The 13339-nt window shown below is 50.0% G+C and overlaps 1 protein-coding gene across 2 annotated transcripts in view; it reads left to right on the top strand.

Moving 5' to 3' along the window:
* CHPT1 (choline phosphotransferase 1) overlaps nucleotides 1-13339 on the top strand; it is a 448829-nt gene that overhangs the window by 370828 nt on the left and 64662 nt on the right. The gene's annotated exons all lie outside the window — the stretch shown is intronic.

Raw genomic sequence — 13339 nt, 5'->3', positions numbered from 1 at the left:
GAGGAGGGCCGCTGCGCTGCCCGCAGCGACCCGGAAGTGGTCGGCCGGCTGGCCAATCTCAGCGCGGCCGGCCGGAAGTCCCGCCCCCCCGCAGTCGGCGGGGAGAGGACGAAGAAGGCGCGGGAGATGGCGGCGGTGGACGGGGCTCCTCTCGGCTGAGGGAGCCCCAGAGAAACGTGGCGGCCAGCTGACAGGGCTCCCGTGTGCCGAGGGAGCCCTGCCGAGAGAGAGAGGTCCGGCGCGGGAGCAGTGAGGCTCCCATGTGACCGGAGCTGCCGCGCGGAGGAAGGCGTGCCGAGGAATGGCTGCTGGGGCTCCCGTGTGCTGAGGGAGCCCCGAGTGAGCAGAGCGGAGGGGGCGCGAGGCACATGGTCGGTGCCTGCCCCTACCGCAGCCGGCGAGAGTGAGCCGCCGCCCAGCAGAGAAGCCGCCGCCCGGAGGAGCCCGCCCAAGAGAGCCCGGTGAGTCGGAAGGGCTGGGGGGGCTCCGTGCAGCTGCTGTTGGTGCCGGAGAGCGGCACCTGGGCGGGAGTAGAGGTAGGGCGGCCCCAGCTGACAGTGGGCCGCCCTCAGGTTTCAACGGAGCCTGAGGCTCCAACGCCCATATTTTATTTTGAGAGCCCCAGGAGGCGCAGGGGCATGTCGGAATTCTGAGCCCCCCGAGTGGGACACCGACGGAGTGGGTGACTTCCCAACGAGCCCTGAGAGGCTCCAACGCAGGCCATATGTGGTCAAGGAGTCTAGATGGCTCTTGGGACACCTCGGGGCATATTGTCGATGTCCGTCCCCTCCTGGGCTTGTGTAGTGCTGGTGCCAGTGAAGGCACCATGGTTGTTTAATAGCCCCAGAAGGCTCCCGCGTTCGGCGCAGTGTGGTGGCAGAGCCTGGGTGGCTCCAACGTTGCGCAGTGTCATGCCAGAGCCTGTGTGGCTCCAACGTGGGCGTAGGTGTTTGTAGAGCCTGTGTGGCTCCAGCGTGGGCGCAGTTTGCGCCTGAGGGTCAGTAAGGACCCTGTCACAGTATGAAGCTCCCAGCTGCCCAGCAATTAGTGGGCAGCTGCACCGTTTAGGTTTTGTGCGCTTCACAGGTGCCCAGCAAGTAGTGGGCCCCTGCATCGTTTAGGCCCCTGACATTGAGACTCAGGGCGTTCTAGCCCCAACAAGGCCAGTTGGCCTAGGGACTGCCACAGGTGGTGGCTTATGTAGGTTTTGCGCAATTGTATGGTTCTTGCACCTCTGAATGTGATTTCTTGCATCATGTCTTATCCCTGCACCTCTGAATGTTTTTAGACATCATGTGACTATTGCGCTACTGTATTATTCTGGTACCTCTGAGTGTAATTTTATTGCATCATGTGCTTTATTCTTAACACCGCTGAATGTGTAGGTTTATGCATTATGTGTTTTTCTTGACTACTCCTCTGAATGTATATTTATGCATCATGGGTAATGTGTCCTTTCTTAGACCCCTAAAACGCTGTGTGCTACTTAGGTGGTTTTCCTTTACTACTCCTCTGAATGTGTTTCATACATCATGGGTAATGTGTTCTTTCTTAGACCCCTAAATGCTGTGTGATACTTAGGGGGTTGTTCTTTTTAGTACAGGTGGTCCTAGTGAGGTCCTGGTCCCCTGCGTGACAGTCTCCTAAGGGGTTTAGGGTTGCGTAGGTGGTACTTACCTGTTCCCAGTAGTTACTGGATGTGATCTATAACTGTTACTTTGTGTTACAGTGAAGTTTCTATACTTTTATTCTAATTACTGACAAGTATTTCTATATCTGCAAAGTGTTGATTCAGACATTGGCCCATGTGGCCCTGTCTTGTAAATAATCCATTGTGAATATTGCCGTGCCAGTTGGCACAATGTACATGTGTAATTTCTATCTGATATGTTTTGACAATACAAAAGTTATTTTAATATAACCTTGTGTGGAGTCTCTTTTGTGGTGTACCTAGTATGTTGTTGCTGTTGTGCGCTGACGCAAATGCTTTACACATCGCCTCCGAGTTTAGCCTAGACTGCTCGTGCCAAGCTACCTAGAGGGTGAGCAGGGGTTATCTTGGCGTGTGACTTCCTTGCCCTGACTGGAATGGTGGTTTCGGCCTGGCTTTGGCGTCAGCCTTAGCCTACCCGAAATAGCCGGTTTCCTACATTGTTGGTCAGCGGTGCGGATTTGGACTTGTATTTGCACAGTGCCATAGCAACAACTGGCTACATTACAAAAACTCTGCGTTTTTCAGATAGTCACATGTTTGGGATTATTGTTTTTGATTTTGTTTTTCCTCAAGAGTGTCATTTTCAGATGGTGTTCCTGCGCTTTATGTTTAGTGGCAGGTGAGAGAAAATGACTAGGCGGGACGCCAGTAGAGAGGGGAGGTTCCCATAGATTAGGAATCGCTTGCTGGGTCCAGTGTCCAACTCCTATTCCTGTCCCTGTGTGGGTAGATGGAAGAGAGGGAGGGTGGAGGAGAAATTGCTTGCTCAGGAGGGTGGTTATTCCCTGAGTGTAGTGTGTGTGTCTGGATTCCCCCGTATGGTAGGATCCAGTGGTGGCAGCTTAAATGTGTCCAGTGCGTGTAGTCCCATTCCCAGTTCCCAGAGTATGGTGCCTGGTGCTCAGTAAGAGGGTGACAGGTTGAGAGTCAGAGGCAGTGAGGAACTGTCTCACCAGCCTGGAGGGGGAGTGTGTGGATGAGTGGTGTCTTGAACTGGAGGAGTTCGTGTGAGTTTTTTTGTAAGGAGCTTGCACGTGAGGTGTACCTCTGGTGGTGTGCAGGACGTCCTGCAGAGGCATTGGACAAGAAGGTGGATGTCTGGCGGTGTGCTGGATGTCCTGCAGCGACATTAGGGAGTGATTCTAAAGTAGTGGCTTGTGTATCTGATGATCCTGTGTAGGTGAAGAGGTTCATGTGTAGCCCAGCTAGGTCCCATTAGGATGGTAGGGGTGTATGGGCTCACGTCCTGTCTCAGTGGAGGCGGAGTGTGAGTGTGGGACAGTGTGTCCCACGTTGGCCCGAAACCATATCTCAGGGCCTGGAGGGTTCCCTAAGGGAGCGCCAGGTCAGGGGCCTAGGCTGTACTTATAAGTCATTTGAGGAGGATCTTCCTGTGTCTAGAGGACGGGGAGTGTCTGTAATCAGAACTCCGGCGGTCCTGGTGTTGGCAGTACCGCTCCTAAGTGGAGGGTGCAGAAGTCCTGGTTCGCTGGGCATTTGACCGTCTAGAGTGCTTGACCATTTTTAGGGCCTCTGGAGGTCATTCCCCGAGGAGGGGGGAGGCCAGGTTCAGGTTCAGCCTGACCTGGAGGGAAGGGCATCTGTAATCAGTGTCCTGACCGGTTGTTGGCTTCCAGGGGTACCGCTCCAAGGTGGGAGGGTGCAGAACTCTGGAGGGGGGTGCAGAGGGACGGTGTCCTTACTTCTGACCCCGGTGGGAGGAAAGTGTGTTGCTGATACGCTGCTAGCGTGTGCTCTGTCTATCCTGGAACATACTGAGAATCACCCTGTGATAGGGAGTACTGGAGGAGAGTGTGTCGCTGATACGCCGCTGGCGTGTGCTCTGTCTAGCATGAGACATACTGGGCCTGTAATAGTGGAACTGGAAGGGGGTGCAGAAGGACGGTGTACTTCTGACCCCGGTGCAACTTGAGGGTTTAAATCCTAGGTTGGGAGATTAGGTAGCTTCCAGGTCAAGAGGAATCTCTACCCAAGTAGATCAGCTGAAGAGACTGAGGGGGCTGCCCTTGCTGTGTGTTCTGGGGCCCACCTGCAGTTTGTTGTTTCCACTAAGGTAGAGGAAAGGGGGCTTTGCTGTGTGCGGTGTCCCCCCACCTGCTTGAAGAGGGACTGTGCTGTGTGCTTTGGACCTCAGAAGTGAAATAGTTTCCAGGTGGTAGACCAATGACGGAGTGAGGTCCTGATCTGGTAGGAGAGTTGTGTTCTGGTGAGTGCTTCCCTGTGAGGGTGCGGGAACACAGGAGTAGAGGTAGGGTGGGGCATGCTTGCCCATGACCTCTAGTCAGCCTGAGGGTGTGGTCCCTAGGTTGTAGGATCAGTGGTAGTGTAGCTACCCTGAGAGAGAGAGTGGAGATTGGCTATCGTGTGCCAGGGGCTTCTGCCCCCACTCTGTGGATTGGTTAGGACCTGTAATCTTTGGATGGCCTAGGGCCTGGTCCTGGCTGTGGATGACTAGTGTGTACCAGTGGGGTATCCTAGTTGTGTCAGAGAGCTTTTGTTGAGAGAAATCCCTGTGGGTTCAGAGTGGCGAAAAACTGGAAGGTGGCCCTGCCCTGCAGGCCCGTTTCCGTGGTTTTGTCGCCCAAAGCATTGAAGACCATCAGTGTAGTGATTGGTCTACCCTGCGTTTTGGCTGGAAGGGGGATGTGTTGGACCCGGTCCTTTGGGCAGGTTCACCCCGTGACTTTTTGCTTTTTCCTAGCCTGTTTTTGGAACCTGGATTGGTGATTTTAGGCCTCTGCGCACTTTTTCACTGTGGTACAGTGTAAAGTGCGTGTGCTCTCTGTGTATGGATGGTGAGTGACCTGCCCTCCCATAGGAATGAATGGGGAATATGTATGCCCATGGTAGATTCCTGATGCATGGGGAGTGCAGGGTCGAGTTTGATATGTGTGAACTCGTGAGAGGGAATGCTGCAGAATGGTATATGCGGCATGGCTGTGTCTAGTCTAGAAGCGCCACTTTTAGAAGTTGGCATAATTGTGTAGTGAGTCTGCTGGCACGTGATTGGCTGATGTGCCTGGGCCTGCTGGTGGATGGACTGTCTGTTTTGAGTAGGACGGGGTCTGCAGGGCCCTGGAGGAGGGGGTCTGAGTCAGCCATAGATGAAAGGCCCCCATCTGCTGTCACGGATGGGAGGGAAGAGCTCTGGTGGTACCAGGCGGTGCCTGTCAGCCCACCCTGCTGCCTCTCCCTCCGGATGGCCCACTGTCACCTCTGACCTGAGGATGACAGGAGAGGGAAACCAGATACACCCAGGGCTTAGGGCTCGCTCACACAAAGACTTCAAAAGACTTCAAAGCCTTTTCTGTGTATAAGAAGGGGCTGTGTTCCCTTCCAGGTTGTTCTTGTCTTGTTCTGTTGCTGACGGGAATCTACCCGGGGCGGGCGCTGCCCAGCCCCTGGAGGCTGATGGACTGCTGGGGGACTCTTCCTGACTGTCCCCTTGCCTGCTGCATTGCTTGGAAGACTTTGCTGGTCAATAGCGCTTAGGAGCGCTTTGCCTATTTTTCTAGCGCTTTGGAGCGCTTTATTGCCCCAAGCGCTGGAGAGCGCTTTATTTGTCTTCACAGCGCTACTTGGCCCCAAGCGCTTAATAGCGCTTCAACTTTTATGGGGGCTGGTTGTATCGAGGGTGCCACCCCTCGGATCGTGGTTCCCCGCCTGCCTGCCTAAAGAGGAGGGCCGCTGCGCTGCCCGCAGCGACCCGGAAGTGGTCGGCCGGCCGGCCAATCTCAGCGTGGCCGGCCGGAAGTCCCGCCCCCCCCGCAGTCGGCGGGGAGAGGACGAAGAAGGCGCGGGAGATGGCGGCGGTAGACGGGGCTCCTCTCGGCTGAGGGAGCCCCGGAGAAACGTGGCGGCCAGCTGACAGGGCTCCCGTGTGCCGGGGGAGCCCTGCCGAGAGAGAGAGGTCCGGCGCGGGAGCAGCGAGGCTCCCATGTGACCGGAGCTGCCGCGCGGAGGAAGGCGTGCCGAAGAATGGCTGCTGGGGCTCCCGTGTGCTGAGGGAGCCCCGAGTGAGCAGAGCGGAGGGGGCGCGAGGCACATGGTCGGTGCCTGCCCCTACCGCAGCCGGCGAGAGTGAGCCACCGCCCAGCAGAGAAGCCGCCGCCCGGAGGAGCCCGCCCAAGAGAGCCCGGTGAGTCGGAAGGGCTGGGGGGGGCTCCGTGCAGCTGCTGTTGGTGCCGGAGAGCGGCACCTGGGCGGGAGTGGAGGTAGGGCGGCCCCAGCTGACAGTGGGCCGCCCTCAGGTTTCAACCGATCCTGAGGCTCCAACGCCCATATTTTATTTTGAGAGCCCCAGGAGGCGCAGGGGGCATGTCGGAATTCTGAGCCCCCCGAGTGGGACACCGACGGAGTGGGTGACTTCCCAACGAGCCCTGAGAGGCTCCAACGCAGGCCATATGTGGTCAAGGAGTCTAGATGGCTCTTGGGACACCTCGGGGCATATTGTCGATGCCCGTCCCCTCCTGGGCTTGTGTAGTGCTGGTGCCAGTGAAGGCACCATGGTTGTTTAATAGCCCCAGAAGGCTCCCGCGTTCGGCGCAGTGTGGTGGCAGAGCCTGGGTGGCTCCAACGTTGCGCAGTGTCATGCCAGAGCCTGTGTGGCTCCAACGTGGGCGTAGGTGTTTGTAGAGCCTGTGTGGCTCCAGCGTGGGCGCAGTTTGCGCCTGAGGGTCAGTAAGGACCCTGTCACAGTATGAAGCTCCCAGCTGCCCAGCAATTAGTGGGCAGCTGCACCGTTTAGGTTTTGTGCGCTTCACAGGTGCCCAGCAAGTAGTGGGCCCCTGCATCGTTTAGGCCCCTGACATTGAGACTCAGGGCGTTCTAGCCCCAACAAGGCCAGTTGGCCTAGGGACTGCCACAGGTGGTGGCTTATGTAGGTTTTGCGCAATTGTATGGTTCTTGCACCTCTGAATGTGATTTCTTGCATCTTGTCTTATCCCTGCACCTCTGAATGTTTTTAGACATCATGTGACTATTGCGCTACTGTATTATTCTGGTACCTCTGAGTGTAATTTTATTGCATCATGTGCTTTATTCTTAACACCGCTGAATGTGTAGGTTTATGCATTATGTGTTTTTCTTGACTACTCCTCTGAATGTATATTTATGCATCATGGGTAATGTGTCCTTTCTTAGACCCCTAAAACGCTGTGTGCTACTTAGGTGGTTTTCCTTTACTACTCCTCTGAATGTGTTTCATACATCATGGGTAATGTGTTCTTTCTTAGACCCCTAAATGCTGTGTGATACTTAGGGGGTTGTTCTTTTTAGTACAGGTGGTCCTAGTGAGGTCCTGGTCCCCTGCGTGACAGTCTCCTAAGGGGTTTAGGGTTGCGTAGGTGGTACTTACCTGTTCCCAGTAGTTACTGGATGTGATCTATAACTGTTACTTTGTGTTACAGTGAAGTTTCTATACTTTTATTCTAATTACTGACAAGTATTTCTATATCTGCAAAGTGTTGATTCAGACAGTGGCCCTGTCTTGTAAATAATCCCTTGTGAATATTGCCGTGCCAGTTGGCACAATGTACATGTGTAATTTCTATCTGATATGTTTTGACAATACAAAAGTTATTTTAATATAACCTTGTGTGGAGTCTCTTTTGTGGTGTACCTAGTATGTTGTTGCTGTTGTGCGCTGACGCAAATGCTTTACACATCGCCTCCGAGTTTAGCCTAGACTGCTCGTGCCAAGCTACCTAGAGGGTGAGCAGGGGTTATCTTGGCGTGTGACTTCCTTGCCCTGACTGGAATGGTGGTTTCGGCCTGGCTTTGGCGTCAGCCTTAGCCTACCCGAAATAGCCCGTTTCCTACACAGCCCATGCCAGTTTTATCATGAATGACTTGAGCATTTTGAAAAATACATCAGGCAGCGTTATTAGTATGTTGATAAACATATATAAAAATTTGGGCAGAATGACCATCTTCATAATGGCGATACGGTCTGCCAGCGATAAGAGTAATCTGATCCATCTAGACACTTGTTCTGTTCATTTCGTGATCACATGGCCGTAGTGCGCACGAACCAAGGTCTCTGTGTACCCACACACCTAGATAAATAACCGGTTTTGCACACCACACAAGAGGGAATTCCATGTCATTTAGGTTAGTGTTCAATGTGAGTGGAAAAATATCCGACTTGTCCGAGTTCATACTAAGCCCTAAATATCGCTCAAATATAATATATTCGCGTATGAGAGGTGCCAAATTTATTTCTGGGTTCCGCACATACAGTACCATGTTGTCCGCGTATAGCGAGATGGCTAGAGGGCGTAATCTAAACCGCAGGGCCGCCAAAGCATGTCGCTGGCGCAATAGAGAATAGTATCAGTGACAATGGGCATCCTAGCCTGGTGCCCCAACAGATTCTAGCAGGATCAGAGATATATTTATTTATCCAGGTTCTAGCTATTGGACTGTTATGTGAAAGTTTGATCCATTGCAGAAAGGCATGCGGCATACCTATGTGATGCAATATCATGAACATGTATCCCCATTGTATGGCGTCAAAAGCCTTGGCAGTCCATAAATGCAGAGACAATTCCTGGTGTGTTGTGGCATGGTCCCTGGTTCCTATCTAATATCTCCACTATGTGTGTTTGCGAAGTGGGCTCCGTTATTTTGCAAGCTATTGTGCGACCTGGTCTACCGCTCTCCACATAGGCACTTGCCTTCAAACAACTAGACATATGGCACACTTCCTGCTCGGTTACTACATTGTATTCAGTTAGCAACTCCCTTATTTGAGCCAGTATAGTACCTCAATGACACTGCATGTAGTTTCTTTCCAGTCCCTGTAAGGTGAATTCAATATATTTCAGCCTGTTGTGGAGGGCCATGAGAACTCCTGCCTGGACTCCCATACATTTGCCTCGAATAGTGACCTTGACCACTTCCCATAACGTCCCCATCTCATCCCCATCTGATCTACACTGGCTTAGGGTCCCAAGCCATATTAAATTTAAAGCCCTGTATTATCTTTTTAAAATTAAGCAGGGCTCGGCCCCAAAATATCTACAGAGTCTTGTTCAACCTTATATACCTAGTCGCTCATTAAGATCTTCGGCTAATGGCGATTTTGTTGTCCCAAGATTCAAACTTGCAAAGATGGGGGGTCGGTCTTTCTCCCATCTAGGCCCCAAAGCCTGGAACGCGCTACCTACCGCCCTGAAATCTGAGACAGACTTATTCTGTTTTCGGAAAAAACTTAAGACCCTACTTTTTCAATAGATTTACCCTGTCGCTCTAGCTGGTTCTCGGTATTGTTGCTGTACCTTCTTTTTCTACTTTTGTCTATCCCTGGCGCCGGGAAACCCACTGCGGGTAGCTGTTGCGCATTATAAGTTCAAATAAATAACTAAAATAAATAAATACACTGATTCCACATTTTCTTGAAAACAATGCATTATTGCCGTGCTTATACTATCCTTAAACACCGGGTCAAACAGCGAGGAGGGCTGTAGCCTCCACTGATATAGTGGTCGATTCTGAGTGGGCATCGCCATCTCCAGCAAGCCCGGAGCATGGTCAGACAATGTCCTAGCCGAATGAGATACTGTTTTAGTGTAGGTGCTAGCTTCCCTCGACGCCAGCCAATAGTCTAGCCTAGACCATGTGCTATGCACTGATGATGTGTATGTCCCCTTCTCTTATGTTCGGGTGCCGTGTCCTCCGCACATCTACTAACCAAAGTGTTTCCATAATAGCATGAATAGAGAAGGCTGCCTGTTTTCCATGTCAGTCCGTTGTTGCTTCGCGAACCATTTGAGGGTATAAATATGTGTTAAGGTCTCCTCCCCATATCACCACTGAGGGCTCTAGGCCTTCCAGGCATTCCCAGATCCTGTTGTAGAACTCAGGGTCATCACTTTGGGACCATACATATTGAACATTGTTACCACAGTGACCCCCAAGTTACCCAGTGCTAATACAAACCTCCCTTGGTCATCTGTTTCAGAGTGTGTGAGTATGAATGGGGTCCCTTTCTTTACTAAGAGGATCACCTCCCTTGAGTATGAGGAGTACGATAAAGCCACCCTTTCTACCATCCATCTGGTGCCTATATTCACCTAGATCGATGTCATAACATGCGTTTCCTGTAGCAAGGCAATTTGTATGTGATGGCGTGCCTTGTTTTTTTTAAGATATTTGATCCCTCTTATATTCCATGTCAGGAATTTTATCGTTCGCACTTGGTGTGTCATTTTATACTAGTATTTAGTTGTGGGGTATGGTGTAGAATGCACATCATCTTCAGTGATAGCAGTTTCTGTACTTAATACAACATGCACTGCAGCTCCAGCTCCTTAAAACAAAAACACCCATTTTAGCCCCCCAATCATGCCAAAGCCTTCCCAACTAAACTCCCGGAACAATTTTACATTAACAATCTTTTGGGGCATATTCTCCGGGGGTCCCTAGACGCCAGGTTCCCCCCTGGTGAACGGAGGTGGCTGAACATCTTCATATGTACTGCTAACCTTAGGTTCCCAACTTGGGAAGTCTACCCAAAAGTACCTGACAGCAACGCTGTTCTTACCAGCCTATTCCGACCCTTCCTAGTCTAAGCCGCACATGTCAGGCCCACTAGGTACCTAAACTGGTAGGCGCCATCTTGCCCGTGAGTTCCCTCTCAGTCATCGCAGTAGCCAGCAGTGCTCTCCTCTGCAACTGTCCACCTCACTTGTCTTATTGGCATATTGTTGATCTGTGAGCACGGAGTTCCCTATGCTGATGAGGATACTCGTTTAAGTTGTGTTTTCTCTCTACCTGTGGGATTTTGAGGTTGAGTCTTTTTTGCTTCCGTATCCGATACTCCCGAAGCAACCACGTTAAGTTTCTGAGAATTATTCAGTTGTGTTGCGTTTCTGGGGTGTGTAGTTGAGACGTGCAGTTTTCAAAGAGTAACTAGCCTAAAAGGGGCAGTGACTGAGGAACGAGAGGGGAGTATATGTGGGCAGATTTTATTGATCAAGCCAGGACTTTAGCTGCAAAATGTCGAACTTCTCTTAGAGGGGCGATATATGTTTTAAGTTATAGTCCTGTTTAGATAGGCGTTTAACAATATTGAGCTTTTGTAAGAAGAATGAATCTGACACACTTGTACATTGCCTGGATGTGGTCATTCAGGTTGACGTTTTCTTCTAGGATGAAAGTGGCAATTTGGGAGCAATAGTCTTATCTTCAGTTGTTTTCATCCAGTGTTGCCTCACATGACTCAGTGATTGGTTTGAGATGCAGGGATTCTGTTATCTGGATGCTACATTTCAGATGTCTTTACATAGCCCCCCTTAAATTCTTCCCACATTTGTTTTAGGCAGTTAATGTACTCATTTGAATCAGTCTCCAGGTACACATATCTGATCTGCATGTTGAGGGAATGATGCTCCAAGATTTGAAAGTCGTTTCTAAAGTCTGTTCTAGACGAAACGTGGGGGACAGTATTAAGCTTCTGAAATACGAAAAGGTACATGAAAGGTTCACACAGTTCCTTGTCAACGTTTATAAGGTGTGTGCATTCCAAGCGGTATTGCAGACTGGTGCCGTCTGTGGTGGCGTAAAGGATGCTTAACATGATTACTTCACCGCTTCATCAAGCAGTAGCTAAACCAGAACAAGAAGCAACATTTCTTAAGATGTCATTGATAAGGAGGGGTGTTCATTTTCAGTGGGGGTTGGGTTTCTGTTTTCTTTATAAGAGGTTTACCGTGACTGAGATCAGAGTTAGTGCTGTGTTCTAAAGAAGGCTTTCTCACTAGCAACAAGTGCGGCAAGCAAGAGTGTGGCATACATATTTTGCAGTGGGAAGAGATGGCTAGTCCAGAAAAAAAAGGTTGACGGCTAAGTGTCAGATACACAAGAAAGTATTCCTTTTTATTTATATTACTGAACATGGACTATGGAGTGTTTTTTTAGTGCTTTAAGTCAGCTTAGTTTCCAGGTGGAGAGGAAAGTAAAATGTGACTCTAATCATGTTAATTGTGCCTTCGAAAACTGTAGCAAACTCAGTACGCCTGATGGCAAAGGAACGAGGAAGGGCAGGTTTGGTGTATGTTGCTTTATTATTTTTTGAATAAAGTTTGCTCTATAAGTAGCTGAGAGTTTATAAAGGCATGGGACGTGCAGAAACGCGGAGGCATGGCATATTGAGGGGGGCAACAGGGGCTGCGGGTCGGGGGCAAAAAGCACTATGACACTGACAGCACTGATGGCATTATAGCAGTTTTATTTTTGTTCATTGCGGAGTGGAGGCGAGAGACATCTCCAAAGGGGTGGCGAGGGGGTGTGAGAGCCAGAACACGGAAACGGTTGGGGCAGAGGAAGAGGAACAACACAGCAGTAGGAGAATGCAAGCAACAACAGGAACATTGGTCAGGCACAAGCAACAATGATAACAGTAAGGGGGAAGTAGCACAAAAGGCAAAACAACATGGGGAGCTGAAGCAATACTAAGGACAAGTACACGAGGGAGACTCCTGGAAAGACATACGCTCTACTTTAGAGGTTAGACTAAAATAAAAGATTAGCACCCAATTAAGGGAGCAGTGAAAGAACACAAACAAGTACGTGGGCCATTGTCCAGGAGAGAGACAAACGCAAGAACTGGAATTGAATGTTGCGTTGGCCAATTTATGAAAGGCAAATACATGTGAATGGCAGTGAAGCTAACCAATGGTAAGCAATGGGTGTCCTCTAAGTCCCCTGTAGGTAAACAAAATGTCCTGGAGGCGACAGGGACTGAGCTACCTCAGGCAAGACCTAAAAGTGAACCAGCGATGGCAAGCATCTGGGAAAAGAAAGGGAGCAGGGCAGGCCCTCGTATACAGGATGATGCAACTGTCGTTCTGACCATGCCACGTAGTAGCTTCTGGAGCTGACACAAGAAGCCAGGGCATCTATGCAAGTAGAGCAACGTTTTAAACATAACACAGTAAACCAGCATTGGTAAAAACAATAGGTCTGGACTTGGCATGCTTGTGCAATGGCTATTGTGTTTTCCTTTGCAAGCAAATGCCAGACTTTTTTTTTCTAAAGAAGAACAGATGTCACTACCTAAACGTAGTGGGTCATATTCTTGCAATAAGCTTGCACATCGTACAAAAAGCATTGCATATAATTGTATTATTAGACTGCAGGTGTACTTAGAAAAGCTGTAGAAATTCTTTTAGTTTAATTACACCGCAGGAAAGTATGCTTCTTGTTGGTGCAAACAATTGGTAATGTTGACTTTCTGTTAGTGTAACCTGATGCCCGAATTTAAACTACAAATATGACAAAATATAAAGAATAGAGAGAAAAGAGCAATGGCAAAGTTAAGAATTGACCCACCAACCTAGAACCAAAGTGTGCTGCTGTTGAGTGGATGTGCACATCTAATGACGAAAAAAGCCAGTCACAGGAAGTGCAAGAGGTGTAGTGTAGTAGGCAGAATCAAAATGTGAATGACAGGCCAGTGGGTGAAAAAGACTAATCTAAAGCCCATCTGGGCGTGTATATATGTATTTTTTGCTTATGAATGTCGTTGATTGCATGAGGCTAGCAAGACAACGCTAGTTCTAGGTCAGACCACAAAACTGTTCTCTAGTGAAGGTATCTTAT

Source organism: Lissotriton helveticus, chromosome 1_1, assembly GCF_964261635.1.
Source record: "Lissotriton helveticus chromosome 1_1, aLisHel1.1, whole genome shotgun sequence".
Classification (NCBI taxonomy): domain Eukaryota; kingdom Metazoa; phylum Chordata; class Amphibia; order Caudata; family Salamandridae; genus Lissotriton; species Lissotriton helveticus.
This window is presented reverse-complemented; position numbering and strand designations above follow the sequence as displayed.